General features: G+C 43.9%; 1 long non-coding RNA gene across 1 annotated transcript; it reads left to right on the top strand.

The window, feature by feature from the left end:
• Positions 1 to 204: 204 nt before the first annotated feature.
• LOC123385588 lies at positions 205 to 4,671 on the top strand. The gene is made up of 3 exons (XR_006598425.1): positions 205 to 313; positions 2,369 to 2,480; positions 4,010 to 4,671. It is a non-coding gene; the product is annotated as an uncharacterized LOC123385588 (long non-coding RNA).
• Positions 4,672 to 13,575: the final 8,904 nt, after the last annotated feature.

A 13,575-nucleotide genomic window follows, 5' to 3' on the forward strand; every position in this document is an offset into this window, starting at 1 on the left:
AGCCCTGAGACCACGAAGAGCTTTACAGTGACATATGAGGCAGGTAAGTCCCTTCAAGGTTCATGGGGCATGACATGATGAAAACAATCAAGAGACTCTCCTATCGCTGCAGTGAAAACAGCATGCCGGGAAGTGTTTTACTGCATAATGAAAAATCACCTGTCACCGTGCAGGGGACTGTGACTTCACAGGATAAACAGGACCCGAGTGCCCAGCTCCAGGTGGGGAGCCAAACTCAGCCTGCGGCAAACTGCTAAGGAGCCAGGGTCACTTTGCTTCAATGTGCCTTTTATAGTGACTTAACAGAACTGAGGTAGGCTGCTGAGTGGAGACAGGAAACAATAAGGATGCGCTTGCTGAGCGCTTAGACCAGGGCTCCTACGTTTCTGAATCTGGTCCTACACTTACACAAACAACTAGGCATCGCTGTCTCTGTCCGATCAGAGTACTTACTGGCTTCTCTGATGATACACGGTGTCCTGCTGCCACAGTCCCTCTCTGAGGCTTCCCAGGGCATCCCAGCATCTCCAAATTCCAAGACACCCTGTTTCTCTCAAATTCTGTTTAGTAGGCTTATGAGTACCCACACGAGTCTACTAAATACTGTGCCTAGAGAAACACTTTAAGCTAACCAGTGTAACCCCCGGGTAGGCAGAGAACCCTGCTTGCTGACCCCCCACCCAAGTCATAGATGTGCTGCCCACTGGCCACTTTACGTGAAGGTCTTACACTAACGCAGAGTTAGGGAAAATGCTGTAGAAGGATTTGTTGGGTTACCGTTTGAAACGGCTTTTAATTCTTTTCCTTCCTCTTCTAATCTCCCTTCTGCTACTGCACACACCAAAATACATGAACATTCATGCTAACGGGCCAATTTCTTTTTTTTTTTAATGTTTTTTTTTATTTATTTTTGAGAAAGAGAGAAAGAGTGTGTGTGAGACACAGAGCGTGAGCAGGGGAGGGGCAGAGAGAGAGGGAGACACGGAATCTGAAACAGGCTCCAGGCTCCGAGCCGGCAGCACAGAGCCTGACGCAGGGCTCAAACCCACGAACTGTGAGATCATAACCTGAGCCAAAGTTGGACACTTAACCGAATGAGCCACCCAGGGCCCCCCCCCAACCACTGTTTTAAATGTATCTCTTGACCATTACCAAAATATCTTGCTGAAGAATTAACCCAAAGAATTTTATTTTTTCCATTTTTTCATGGAAAAGCCTAAATAATGATTTCCTCAGACCTTTCTTCATGTTTTCACTGCAAGTTACAAATTTCAAAATAGTCTTGTTTGTCTCAGACCTGACTAAGTGGAAAAGCAGGGTATCTGTCTATCTCAAGACAATTGTAATCATTTGTAGCTGCACTTTTGTTAATACAGATTAGTGTACCGGAAAACAGTGTGGAGGTTCCTCAAAAAATTAAAAATAGACCTACCCTATGACCCAGCAATAGCACTGCTAAGAATTTACCCAAAGAATACAGGAGTGCTGATGCATAGGGGCACTTGTACCCCAATGTTTATCGCAGCACTCTCAACAGTAGCCAAATTATGGAAAGAGCCTAAATGTCCATCAACTGACGAATGGATAAAGAAATTGTGGTTTATATACACAACGGAGTACTACGTGGCAATGAGAAAGAATGAAACATGGCCCTTTGTAGCAACGTGGATGGAACTGGAGAGTGTGATGCTAAGTGAAATAAGCCATACAGAGAAAGACGGATACCATATGTTTTCACTCTTATGTGGATCCTGAGAAACTTAACAGAAGACCATGGGGGAGGGGAAGGGAGAAAAAAGTTAGAGAGGGAAGGAGGCAAACCATAAGAGACTCTTAAAAACTGAGAATAAACTGAGGGTTGATGGGGGGTGGGAGGGAGGGGAGGGTGGGTGATAGGTATTGAGGAGGGCACCTTTTGGGATGAGCACTGGGTGTTGTATGGAAACCAATTTGATAATAAATTTCATATATTGAAAAAAATACAGATTAGTGTAGTGTAGTGTAGATGTCTCTTCAATAGAAAAGAATTATTACAGGGTCAGGGAAGGAACGAGGTGTGAACTAGGTGTGAACACAAGTTAAATCTTGGAACCTTAGGTACCTCGTCTATACGATGGCATTTATAATAGTAACATTTGCTTCATATGATTTGGCCAGAACTAATATTATATGTTATCTACTATATTATATATATAAGTATTTTATAATATATAACTTTATGTGTAATATATAATGTTATATGTTATATATATATATATATATATGTATATATAATAGAGAAAGAGAAGCTCATTGCCTAACATGCAGTGAGCATACAATCATTGTCTCCTAATTTTTTCATCACTGTGACATACTTTTTTGAAATAAGAACATGAGGCTTTTCATCAGAAGGCTTTGGAAACTTGTCATCTCTCTGGGTACCACGACCACCCCTCCGATCTCCACTCCAGAAGTTCTCTCGGAACCTCAGCTCTCTAAAGGTAAGATACGTGGGGGCTTAATAAATACTTATAGATGACGAGCCAGCATTTGTCATATCCTAACAGCTTTAAATGGACCTGCCTCATTCATAGAAACAGGGGCTAGATCATGGCTCTAACACCCCATTTCTGGGTTTCATGTGGACCACTCCCCATGCAAAAATTCTTTCCTGGTTGGAGCCCACATCCCCCTTTCGTGATCTCTGAGACTTCTCCAGAGATATGCCCCAGCTCCCAGGACACAGTCAGGGTCTGCTTGCTTTCGTGGCCCACTTTGGACCCACCATTCTAGCTCAATGTCAAACGTCTCCTTTGTACCAGTTCTGGTGTGTCCCTTCTTCTCTCACACTCCAACGACAGATGAGACCCCGGCCTCCCCCTCCCCATACAGGAGGGGACCAGACACTTTGGGACACCACTAGGTATGTTTTGGCCAAGTAATACATAAGAATAACTTCCATAAAGAATGAATGCAAGAGCATCCTGGATGTTCTAGAACAAGAAAGGTTCTGGTCATCCTCAGCGGGGCAAGGGCAGGGGTCAGAGCGTGAAAGTGAAGTCACAGGGTGGTTAAGTGAAAAGTCAGCACACAGGGCCAAGGGTCCAGAGATGGACCAAACCAGAAAGTGTCTTTAGTCAGACACATACGTGCCCTGAGCCAAAGATCCGGACCCAGCCCACCCAAAGGTCTACGTTAGGGAAGGACAGGTGGTCCCAGGGCATTCACGTATATCCGCAGGTAGAAGACGGACAGCAGGGACAGAAGTGACCTGGCACTAGACACAGGTGGTGAAGCCCTACAGATGTTGGGGTGGGGACAAGAACCGGGATGCCGAGACACTGGCTGGGTCTTTGTTATCAAGTACAGACTGCAGTTGGAGGACCAAGGGCCGAGTGAGCCGGGTCTCCTCGAAGCCTCCCGTAGACAAAAGAACTCGTTCAGAGCTGAATGCCGACCTGCCCACGCAGCACTTCCACTTCTCGAGGGTTGGAGGCTAGGACAGGCGCCAGGCAGTGGCTCTGTGTCCTAGTCGGTCCTGACATGTGCGGGTCGCGTGGTCTTCACTGAAGAGCTCCCTCTGATGGGGACCCAGCATCCACCCTGTCGGCGGAAGCGAGGCTGGAGAAGCTGAGTAACTGCGGCCATAAGCCTAGGACCGTGGAGAGTTCCCTGCAGACCCTGCCTCTCCAGAGCAGGTGCCTTTGCCAGAAGCAAAGGGCGTGGCGGGCTGGGGGGAAACGGGGGAAAGTTCGCAGGTCACCGGCTATCGGCTAATTCCTATTAGCCCACACTCGGTCACCGCATCCTCTGTACCCTCCACAGCAGGCGAGGATACACAAGCTCCTGCTCAATGCTGCTTTGGCTCTTATTCCTACCTATTCTTGGCCCAATGACCATCTCCAGCTAGACTTTTCACCCAGAGGAATGACGGCCGCTGTCTGTTTGGCTACCCCCATCCCTCTGGCTCTGACTGTCCCAAACTTGCATACAGCCTTTTAACTAAAGTTAGATTTAACTTGTGTCTCAGCTCTTAAGGTTTTGACAAGTCGACCGCCCTTGCCTGAACAACTTCTGTCTCTGCAAATACAAGGTCTATTGGAAATCTGGACTTGTCACTTTCATCCCCCTGGGCAATCAAATGTACAATCACAAGGAATGCTTGCCATTGCCATTACTGTAACTCTGGGGACACAGATGCCATATAACTCCGCTGAATTCAAACAACAACAACAACAACAATAATAATAATAGTAATAATAATAAAGGAAGAAGAAAAAGACAGACTCCTATCTTAAGAAGCCACCAGGATTTCCGGCGTGGCCTTGAGGAGCCCAGGACTGCTGAGCCACTAACATCCCAGACAACTGGGTCTGAAAAGAAACATCATGTATGTCAGCATTATCAGCAAAAGCATTTTGACCGGCTCTGTTTTCATATTCCTCAACCCAGATTCCTTTGAAAATGAAAGTAAAAATAAAGCGATACTCCCCATCATTTCCTCCAGACCTTGGAGTCTGGATTAGAGAAAATCTGCTGACTTTGCTGACCTTCACAAGGGTGCCGTGGGGGCGAGGAGAGCGGATGGTTGCATCTGGGGCTGAGTGTGGATCCTAATAGCCCAGCCTTGCCTGCACTTTCGATATTTTCTTTCGAACTTGCCTTTTTGCGGCTGCAGCTGGGCTTGTCAGTTTTCAGGACTAATGGGTTGTGATGGGGCGTCAGGGGAAGTCAACAATCAATGCTTGGGGAAAAAAAATGGTGGGGGTGAGGGGGCCCATCACTGCTGACATGGCCAGGAACGGAAGCACAATGGCCTTCTTTTGCAGAAAAAGAGACGAAAAATTCTGCGCTGGGTTTTGCTTTTAAGATTAGTATAGATTTTCATCCTTTGATGACGGGGCTGCCTGCCCTTCTCCACTTTACACTTGCCTATCGAAACCGTATATTCTGGTTTTTAAATAACCACTTTACGATACGGTTAAAATTGTAATTCATGTTGTGGGTCGCAGTTACTTCTTGCAGGAAGATAAAACAAGATAGGAAAATGTCTGATGACACAGAGGCGGGGAAGAAATGGCGTGAAATGGCTGTGGCTACCTCCCAAAGTAGGCCGCTTTTAGGAAAAACTCATTCCGGCCCCAATGTTGTGTGACATGAGAAGGCCGTTACAGTAATACTCAGCGTGATGACGCTACTGTGAAAACATGAGGGCCTGACTGCAGTTTGCATCCAGGGCTAGGAAGCTCCCTAAAGATGTCATCTACTAAGAATCCAGTAGAACCGGGGCGCCTGGGTGGCGCAGTCGGTTAAGCGTCCGACTTCAGCCAGGTCACGATCTCGCGGTCCGTGAGTTCGAGCCCCGCGTCAGACTCTGGGCTGATGGCTCGGAGCCTGGAGCCTGTTTCCGATTCTGTGTCTCCCTCTCTCTCTGCCCCTCCCCCGTTCATGCTCTGTCTCTCTCTGTTCCAAAAATAAAGAAACGTTGAAAAAAAAAATTTTTTTTTAATTAAAAAAAAATAATAATAAAAAAAAAAAGAATCCAGTAGAACCCTGTTATGACGCCTGTGTCAGAATGCAGGAATAATATTTGCTACGTAGGTTGTTCTGTTCAAGTCGAAGATCAGGTAGTATATGTGGGAAGTGATTTAATCAGCAATCAATTCCAGTATCACCTATGACAGCAAAGAACTTGCTACATGAGGGTTGACTGCACTCACTTACACGAACCGTCTTCATACCAAGAATCCAAAGGAGCTGGCAAGTGACAATATTCCGAGCTGACGCTACACGACACAGGAGTTCCGGAGAAGTCTTTTGTGTGATTCCGAGTGAAACTCAAGAGTTGCCTCCTGATTTATCCACTTGGCAAATCCAAGTCCGCATGACTCAGGCTTTCTTCTTTAAAAGTCTATCTTGGGGCATCTGGGTGGCTCCATCGGTTAAGCATCTGATTCTTGATTAGGTTATGATCTCCTGGCTCGGGTGGTGGGGTCGAGCCCTGCGGTCGGGCCCCGTGCTGGGCGTGGAGCCTGTTTAAGATTCTCTCTCTCTTCCCTTTGCCCTCCCTAAATAAATAAATAAGTAAAGAAATAGAAAGAAAAAGTCCATCTGTATTCATCTTCCTTTTTAAAATTGAAAAAGTGACAGGGAGAAACGTGGACAGAAAGTCTAAAGTACTAGTGAAGTGAAAAGAAGTCTCACTAGCCCTACATCCCTACCTGAACTATATTTTCTTCTTGCTCCATACTTCACAATCTTACTCAGCCCAGTTTTTACTTCCAACGTCAGCCTTCTCTATGATCAGAATTTTAATAAACATACAGCGTCTTAATAATCAGAGGAAAATAACACAAGCGTCATCTATAAAAAAAAAAAATCCACCGGGAAGATAGAATACACATAGTTTTCCCACTCCTCCCACTAATTACAACTAAAACTCCTGGATGGTACAAATATTTATGTTTCTATTTAGGTATTTATAAGTTAATAAGTATATATCATTCATATCTTATGTATATACTATTACATATCATTTATATATACGTATACAGTTTTATTTTTACATATAAATACAAATAATTTGTTTATGTGCATACAAATCAAACATTAGAAGGCCCTGGAAAATGGAGAAGAGAAGGCAGACTGCCTACAACCTTGGGTCTTGAGGAGCCAGCCACCCGGCGGTGAGCTCCCTGGGTTTTCTTTTTGTCTCATACATCCCAGACTCAGAACTGGAGAAGCCAGAAACCCTTCTATGCCAATAGGCACAGACAAAAACAAAAATCTGCACTCTGTAACCAAAAGACCGGGAGAGGGGCAGCTTAACATGACAGGTAACATTTGGATAATGGCCGCCCTAGGCCAGCCAAATGCCACCAGAAACACTTTGTGGGGAGCTGGAGTGGGAGCCTGAACTTCCTCCCTCCTGGGCCTGTGAAAAGGAACCACAACACTTGCATCAGGGTCATATCGGAGCAGACCAAATAAGGAGTCAGGACATTCGTCCCCACCAACTGATAATCAAGCCCGCCCATCCCCCCATGCCCCATCCAGTGGTGTCAGGGGACACCGTGAGGGGAGCCAGAACCCACACCCACACCGCCACTGCAGTGTCAGAGAAAACCAGCAAAAGCAAAAGGTTTAAATAAGACCCAGGGTCTCGGAGCACGATTCAAGTATGTCCAGGCTGCAACTGAAAATAATTCGTCATCCCCCAAACCAGGGTGATCTCAAATTGAATGAAAACAGACAATCAATGGATGCCAACCCCAAGATGACAGAGATGTTGGAATTATCTGACAACGATTTTAAAGCAGCCGTGATAAAAGTGCTTCAACAAGCAATTATAATCATGCTTGAAACAAACGAAAAAATGGAAAGCCTCGATTCAGGTAACAAAGGACACAACTCCACACGCATAAATTTGGCACCTTGTAAGGACACGGAGCACTTCTCCAAAAAACAAAAACAAAAACTACCACAACTCACCCAACATTAAGGGATGGTTCGAACAGCCCCCCTAACGATTCAGGAAAATGAATTCATAACTTTTAAATTCCCAAAAAGAAATTTCAAGGCCCAGATGGTTTCACTGGATAATTGTACTAAATAGCTAAATGAGAATTAACACCAATGCCACACGATCTCTTTCAGAAAATAAAAGAGAAGGGAACATTCCCCAACTGATTTGTAATACCAGTCTCACCCTAACACCAGAGCAAAAAGAAGACAGTACAAAAAAAGAAAATTACAGACCAATAATCCCTCATGAATATAGATGCAAAAGTTCTTTGAAAAATACTAGCAAATAGAACTCAGCAATACATAAAAGAATTTATATATCATGACCAAGTGGGGCTGGTTCAATCACTGTAATCTACCATATGAACAGACTGAAGAAGAAAAATCACATGATCATATCAATCACTGCAGGGAAAAAAAAGCATTTGAAAAAACTCTACGTCCGTTCATGATAAAAAAAATTTTTTTGAAAAAAAAAAAAAAAGTCCCACCACGCTTCGATGATCAATTCTCTTCCTCCTTTTATGAGTATGATCTTGGGCAAATTACCTAATCTTCCTGAACTTCAGTTTCCTCATCTGAACAAAAGCGGGATAATGAGATCTACCTCGCTGAGGTGCTGGTGAATTATTATTGCATATACTAATTATTATAATTAGAAGCACACTTGTTGAACAGTGTTTTGTGGAACGGCTTCCTTCCTGGTTATGGACACTCTGAGCGTCACAATATGGCCTCCAAAGTTGGGTGAGACCCTCTCAGTTCAAGTATCTACCTGCTATCATCCTAAAAGTGCCCTCTAATTCAGAACATTATACACGGCCCAAAACCGTAAGTTGTGCCTGAAGAAAGTGAAAATGAGGATCATGTATATTTCACTGTTCAGTTAATGTAAGCAATAAACTAGAATTGCTTTATAATGATGATCTGGTATAAACTTCTAATCACTCCTCAGTAAGGGATTAGTGAAAATCTTTAACCAATATAGGTCACATTAATAACAATAACAACAACAGTGATAAGGGGGTCTCTTTTGGTCTGGTCCACATATCCCTTTTCCCTGCATTTTCCACATCCTTTTAATTTTTTTTAATGTTTATCTCTTTTCGAGAAAGAGGAAGACAAAGCGTGAGCAGGGGAGGGGCAGAGAGAGGGAGACACAGAATCTGAAGCAGGCTCCAGGCTCTGAGCCATGAGCACAGAGCCCGATGCGGGGCTCAAACTCCCAAAGCGCGAACCGCAAGATCATGACCTGAGCCGAAGTAGGACGCTTAACCGACTGAGCCACCCAGGTGCCCCTGCATTTTCCATATTCTGCTAATCCTTCTGCTGCATGTTCAGTGCAGTCCCTTTCCCATCTCAAGTTGCTCAGGGGTAGAGTCTTTTTTGTCTCGTTGCCCTTATTACTATTTGCAGAAAATCGTTGGTCTTCGCAGACGTGCCTGCTACGTGTATATCTAAATACTGATTAACAATGTCGCCTCTACGCAGCCTGGGTTATTCTTCAACATACATCTCAAAACTGCCTGCCTGTTATTTCCTACTGAAGAAGGACAGCTTCCCTTCTATCTGGTTTGCGGTGCCCCAGGCTTGCCCTGGGACCTCAGTGCTCAGAGTTCTGGTCTACCATCTCAGGACCCTGCCCCAGGCTTCTCCACAGTAATGTAGCCAGAGGAGGGGCAAATTCTGCAGCTTTGGCAGGAAGAAAATCTTTCTGTTTGGGGTCTGAGCTAAAAATGGATTCCACTGCCCTATGTGAACAGCAACATCTGTACTTTGCCATTTTGTGTGTTATGATTAAACGTCTTCTCGAGTTGCCGGAGTTCAGAAGATTTACTATGGAGTCATTTTGGGCTTATCATTGTGCAGATCATAAATGCTCAAAAAATACTGAATGAATAAGTAAATATCTACTGGCACTGCAGGCCAATCTGACCTGAAAGGACGCATGTACACACACATACACACATACACAACACACACACTCCAAACACATGAAAATGAGAGATAAACTTTTTTTTTAACACAGCCAAACTCAAAAGCAAGGGAAGGAAATCCCCAGATGTCAGAAATGAAGGACAACTCGAAGGAAAAGTAGCGGGGGCTGAAGCCAAACATACAACAGGGGTGTTGTAAACAGACAGAGCCTAGTAGGCTAGGGATTCAGCTTTTTTTTTTTTCATTTATTTATTCCAATATCTTTTGATTCTTCATTCTTTTTTTTTTCTTGTTCAGGTTTTTATTTAAATTCCAGCTAGTTACAGGTCACGATCTCGCGGTCCGTGAGTTCGAGCCCCACATCAGGCTCTGGGATGATGGCTCAGAGCCTGGAGCCTGCTTCCGATTCTGTGTCTCCCTCTCTCTCTGCCCCTCCCCAGTTCATGCTCTGTCTCTCTCTGTCCCAAAAATAAATAAACATTAAAAAAAAATAAATAAAAAATTCCAGCTAGTTAACATATAGTGTAATGTCAGTTTCATGAGTAGAATTCAGTGATGCATCACTTCCATGTAATACCCAGTGCTGATCGTAACAAGTGGCCTTTTTAATACCCATCACCCATCTAGCCCATCCCCCACCCACCTCCCTCCATCAACCCTCAGTTTTATTCTCTCTAGTCAAGAGAGACTCTATAGTCTCTTGACTCTATAGTCAAACTCTCTTATAGTTTGCCTCCATCTCTCTCTTTTTTTTATCTCCCCTGTGCTCATCTGTTTCGTTTCTTAAATTCCACCTATGAGTGAAATCATACGGTATTTGTCTTTCTCTGATTGACTTGCTTCACTTAGCATAATACATTCTAGCTCCATCCACATCATTGCAAATGGCAAGATTTCCTCCTTTTTTATTGGCTGAGTAATATTCCATCGTATATAAATATACCACATCTACTTTATCCATTCACCAGTCAATGGACATTTGGCCTCTTTCCATAATTTGGCTGTTGCTGACAATGCTACTACAAACATTGGGGTGCATGTGCCCCTTCAAATCAGTATTTCTGTATCCTTTGAGTTAATACTCAGCAGTGCAACTGCAGGGTCATAGGGTAGTTCTTTTTTTAACTTTTTGAGCAAATACCATACTGGCTTCCAGGGTGGATGCACCAGTTTGCATTCCCACCAACAGTGGGAGGGCTCCCCTTTCTCCACATCCTCGCCAACATCTGTATTGTTAATTTTAGCCACTCTGACAGGCGTGAGGTGGTATCTCAGCTTTTAATGCCTTCACAGGGACAGAAGACAAAACCTGGGGCCCACGAAAGGCAGGGGAAAGAAGCTAAGCTCCCACATAAAACTGGGAGCCCTGAAACCTTGCCGGTACTGTGACACCGAATTTAGGTACTCAGAGCACTGGGCAAGGGAGTCAGCAAGGAAGACTGCCATCAGCTTAGGGCAATTAGTATAAAAAGTTACCCACAGGAAATAGAAACCAAGGTGCCTCTGTACACATCTGTAGTGTTTTTGTGGTGAGAGAATCCCAACTGAAAAATGAATACAAACACTGGCACAGCAATTCGACTCCTTGGTATTTATCCTAAAGAATCAAACACAGGGTCTCAAGGAGATATGTCTTTTTTTTTTTTTTAATTTTTAACTTTTTTTGAGAGAGCAAGAAAGACGGAAAGAACGAGTGGGGGAGGGGCACAGAGAGGGAGACAGAGGATCAGAAGGAGACTCAGCACTGTGAGCACAGATCCCAATGTGGGGCTCAAACCCACGAACCATGAGATCATGACCCGAGCCAAAATCAAAAGTCGGCTGCTTAACCCACTGAGCCACCCAGGCTCCCCTCCAAGAAATGTTCCTACACCCATGTTCGTGGCAGCATTATTCACAATGGCCAAATGTTCATCAGCAGAGAATGGGTAAACAAAATGTGGGGTATATATAAAAAATATTATGCAGCCTTAAAAAGGAAGGAAAATTTGGGGTGTCTGGGTGGTTCAGTCGCTCAAGCATCCAACTTGGACTCAGGTCATGATCCCATGGTTCATGGGTTCGAGCCCCATGTCAGGCTCCGTGCTGACGGCTCGGAGCCTGGAGCCTGCTTCAGATTCTGCGTCTCCCTCTCTCTCTGCTCCTTCCCTGCTCACACTCTGTCTCTCTCTCTCTCTCTCAAAAATAAACAAACAGTTAAAAAAAAAAAAAGAAGGAAACTATGACACATGTTATAATACAGATGAATCTGGAGACATTATGCTAAATGAAATAAGTCAATCACAAAAAGACAAACACCGTATGATTCCACTTACATACGGTTATCTAGAGTAATCAAACTCATAGAAACAGAAAAAATGGTGGCTGCCAGGGGCTGGAGGGAGGAAGGAATGAGGGTTCACTGTGTAATCGGCATAGAGTTTTAGTTTTACAATATGAGAAAGGTTCCGGAGATTGGTTGCACAACGTTGTGAATTTACTTAACACTACTGAACTACACACTTAAGTGGTTAAATCGGTAACTGTTGTTTGTGTCTTCCCGCGATTAAAAATTGAAGACAAAAAAAATTACTGGTACAAGGCCACTGAAACTATTTAGGCACCAGCAAGGAAACGGAAAACAGATGAGAGCACAATCAGGAGACTGTGTCACTCTAGAGCACATCCCGATGAAGATGAGCTCACACTCAAAGATGACAAGCCTGGGGAAATGGGTCACCGTGCGAAAAGTTGTTCTCCAAGAGATAAAGACAACAGAAAAATCCGAGAGAATGTAAAGCATACATTCTTACCGAAAACATAAAAGACTGTCTAGAAACCATAATGAAATAACACAAAAGTAAGGGAGTTACAGGGAAAGGGAGAGGAGAGGTATGATTTTTTTTTTGAACAGCTAAATCGGAATTCTAGATATAAACAAATATACTGCCATAATTTCCAAAAAAGAATCGTTGGATGGATTAAACACTGGTCTGACTGATACTGAATCCAGAGCAAGGAAAAGAGCGACATGTTTTATTCGGACCCGAATCTTTAACCAGCGAATTACATGATTTATGAGCCATGATGCAATATCCATTCTACAGCCACAAACAAAATAACATCAGGAATCCCTCCTGCTCATTTTCAAATGGTCAAACTTTGAGTCAGGCACTGTTCTAAGCCCCAAAGATGCAATTATAAATAAAACAGATGAGTTCCTTAGTCTTCTGGTTCTTTCAATCTCATACTGTGTTGTCTAGACAACAATGAGTAGGCAAAAATATAATAATTTCAGATACTTTGATGCGTACGATGAGAAAAAAATGGTACAGAACAATAACAGAGAGTAATGAGGCTTCTCGGGCCTACCTTACAGTGGGCGTTCACAAAATGCCTCTCTACAGAAGCGGCATTTAAGCTGAATTTGGAAGAGTGGGCACCAACCAGGCCAAGATCTGAGAGAAAAGCAGTCCAAGGACAAGAAAAAGCAAGGACAAAACTCTGAGACAAGAAAGAAGCATTATCATTTAAGATAGACATCGGTAGAAAGGAAGGATAATGATGTTTCCCATCAAACATAGCAACTAAAATGCCATGGAACAAATACACTCAGTTGTTTGCACTGCCAGATCACCGTTGGTTCCCGTAAAGTTCAAGTTGCAACTGAGTTCTAGGATACAGTTGGTGTGGGAGACCCAGAGCCAGGCCCTGAGCCTCGGCCAGAATTACACTGCCAGGGGCAGGCAAGGAAACGCATTCTCTCAGAAGTCCACGGATGACTCTTACACTACACAGTGTCCCTGCCTGAGTCAGCACATGAATTGAGTGCACACTGGATGCTAAACACCTGGGACCCCTCAAGCGTCACCCATTCTCTAAAGCAAAGGTGGCAACCTTTTTCTGTAAAGAACCAGAGAGTGAATAGCTTAGGCTTTGAAAGTTGTACCGTCTCTGCTACAACTGCTCAACTCTGCCATTATGGTATAAAAGCAGCCCAAGATAATACGAGAACAAATGGGTGTGGCTATGTTCTAATCACACTGCATTTATACAAAACAGGCTGTCATCCGCCAATCCCTCTTCTAAAACAATGATCTCCAAAGTGGTTGAATCCAAGATGAACCATAGGGTGTGGAAAAAAGCATCAGGACT

The sequence above is a fragment of the Felis catus genome, chromosome B2 (genome assembly GCF_018350175.1).
Source record: "Felis catus isolate Fca126 chromosome B2, F.catus_Fca126_mat1.0, whole genome shotgun sequence".
Lineage (NCBI taxonomy): Eukaryota > Metazoa > Chordata > Mammalia > Carnivora > Felidae > Felis > Felis catus.